Raw genomic sequence first — 3,318 nt, 5'->3', positions numbered from 1 at the left:
CAGCCTTTCTGAGATTATTCCGGTGAGACTCTTCTGTTTATATCTCTACCCCATTTTTAAAAATTAGATTATTTGTTGTTTTGATTCCTAGTTTCTTCAATACTTTGTATAATTTGGAGATTAGCACTCTATCAGATGTGGGGTTCCCATTCTATTAGAAACTGTGTTTTCCTGTTTAAGATGTATTTTTCTTTACAGATGCTTCTCAGTTTCAGGAGGTATCATTTATTAATTGTTGCTGTCAGTGTCTGTGCTACTGGTGTGCTGAGTCTAAAGTTGATTCTGGGCTGATGTTTCAGGACTAATTTTGAAGCTGCTGTCCCTACATTCTTCATTCACCACAGTGAATCAAATTTCCCCTGTTTACATATTGTCTTTGTTAAAATTCTATTTCTTGTTTGTACTTTTTAATTGAACTGCACCTCATATAAAACTATACGGGGCAAGTTGTAGTTGCTGCCCAAGTATAATACTGACAGAGAAAACAGTTCCAGTGATTATATATATATATATATATATATATATATATATATATATATTTTTTTACCCATTCCTCAAGTGCACCCTAGAAGGTTCTCCCACATAACACCAACTCTAAATGGAAAATGTATTGTGATGCCTCCATCTATAGAGGGTCCCCCTCCTTTGTCTCTTCCAATCCTGTCCATGTTTCTGTCTCAGTTCCACTCCATCATACCCTTTGAGACAAGATCTTCCCCCTGAAGCTAGTTCTTGCAGATATACCCTCCCATGTGATTCAGGGAACCCTAAAGATCCTTTTGTTTTTACCTTCTTGGCTCTGGAATAAGAAGCCTGTTCCACTCTGCTGGCTTATTCCTAGATTTATGTATGGGACAGAATTCAGATCACTTTGTTTACTTAAATTTTAACAATGATTTTAAAGTTATTATTTTAAAGTAAATAAATACATTTATTTAGTGTAGAGACAGAATCTCTCTTTGTAGCACAGATTCTCCTGGAAGTACATCTTCAGACCAGGCTGGCCTGGACCTCACAGAGAAATACCTGCTACTGCCTCATAAATATTGTGAATAAAGTTGTTTGCCACCACAATCTGGCTATCGAAACAATTTTATTGACTTAGTCATCTTCCCTGGCATGTTTCTCTATTTAAAAACACATTAATGAAATAACAATATTTACCAGTGTCATGTCCTTGTAATCATTAACTTAATGGTACAAACTGAAATTCTATTGATTTCCATCCTCTTTGTATTGCATTAGCAAACTATTTGGCGAGTATTAGCCTTTTGGTAGCACTGGAAATAGCACTTATATGAGACAGCTCTAAAATTTTGCACATTCTATTAGCATAAATATATATGACTACTTATGGGCACATACCAGGAGTAAAATTGGTGAATCAGAGTATGCATGTGTTATTAATTGGATGCATTTTCTCAAATATGTCACGAATTGATTATATAAACACATAACAAAAATATAGGAAATATCCACTTATTATTTTGGCGAATGTCAGCATTTTTAGTATCAAAAGTTTGTGGTATCAACTTACACACTATTAAATAAACCTTCATTAGGAACTGAGTGTGTAAATGAAATTTCTCGGGTGACTAATTGTATTAAATGAACATCATACATACATATGTACGTATATATTACATATATACATATACATATGAGATTCTTTAGGCCTCAGAAAGTCATGCCCATTTAGAAATTAAATATTTAAACTTCTGTCTTTCTGTATTTCATACTAAAATATCTTAATTATATGGTTCCATGGGGTCTGTGTAAGTTCTTGTAAATCCAACCTTATCTGGTTGTGTTCAGATGATGAAACTGGAATCATTTATCCTCGCAAATATTCCCAGAGTCCTTCTTGTATTTTCTACAGTCTTGTCCATAGCTCATCATCACTCCCAAAGGACCAACATCTGGGAGTCAGTCACTGTCCACGGTGCTGTCAATAATGTGAAAAGAAGACAACTGTGCTTAACAATCTAAACATCATTGCATTTGTGTGGTTTAAAAATGCACCCACTGAAATTCTGATGTAACACCAAACCTCATTCAACAGGTATAAATGAAACATGACATTTGACATATTTATGTGAATGCACTTGCTGTTCTCCTTCATGAGGAAACGTTTCTATGTTAGAGAAGGTGAGTGCACTAGGGTTGGAGAGAGGATGGCGGGACTCATGAATTAAGTGTTGGATAGATCCCTCTGTTTTTTCAAATGTGGATCCAGATACAGCAACACATGCTTTCAATCCCAACATTGAGGAGGCTGAGACAGAAGGGCTATTATGTGTGAAGCATCCCTGGGATACACACTAAGTGTAAATCTAGAAAGCTTAAACACAACAACGCTTTGTCTTAGAACAAGTGAGCAAACTAACACTCCAGGTGGATCATAATAATGAGATGGATACTCCATTCTAAGGTGACCTCCCTTTACAAAATCATTTACCCAATCCCCACATTATGCTATTGACTCTGTGGGGCATTCATCCCATCCTCAGTGAGGACACTCATAGGAAGCTAACCAGGCAGGGAAGTTAAAAATACTGGCTTAGCTGGGAATGGTTGGAACATATATGATTTCCAAGAATACAAACCTCAGAGAAGACCCAGGACTATGAGAGGACAATTTGAAGCTGGGCCAAGGTGGAACATGCCTTTAACAATTGCAACCAGAAGAAATATGCAGGCAGATGCCTGTGAGATTCAGGGTAACTTAGTCTACAGAGAAAATTTCAGGACATCAGAGAAACTGATTCAAAGAGCATGAAAGAATGAATGCATGAATGAGAGAAGTCTACTTTGAATTAATAATTGATTGAGGTTTTATTTGGTAAGGAAAAAGTGGAAAACTGGAAGCAATCAGAATCCAGTGACGTTAATGTCAACATAAGGAGTATCGCTCCAAAGTTGCAGCTGGCCAACATGCCCTTGTGAAGGAGTTCGTTTGTAAACTTGTAAGATGTTCATTTACAAACAAAATGATTCTTCTGCTCTTTAATGTTTGTCTTAAGGTTTACTATTACTGTGTAATGACACCATGTCCATGGCAAGTCCAATAAGGAAACCATACAATTGGATGGGCTGGCTTACAGTTTTGGACATTCAATCCATTAGCATTATTGTAAGAATCATGGCAGGGTGCAAGCAGACAAGGAGCTGCAGGATCTGAGCCTAATACATTTTGCAGGCACAGGAAACCAATCTAACACAACAGGCAGTATCCTGAGCACAAGAAGGCTTAAACCAACCAACCCCCCTCCATTGACACACATTCTGTAACAAGGCCAAACCCCACAAACAAAAGAT

This window comes from Phodopus roborovskii, unplaced genomic scaffold (genome assembly GCF_943737965.1).
Source record: "Phodopus roborovskii unplaced genomic scaffold, PHOROB, whole genome shotgun sequence".
Classification (NCBI taxonomy): domain Eukaryota; kingdom Metazoa; phylum Chordata; class Mammalia; order Rodentia; family Cricetidae; genus Phodopus; species Phodopus roborovskii.
Note: the sequence above shows the minus strand (reverse complement) of the source record.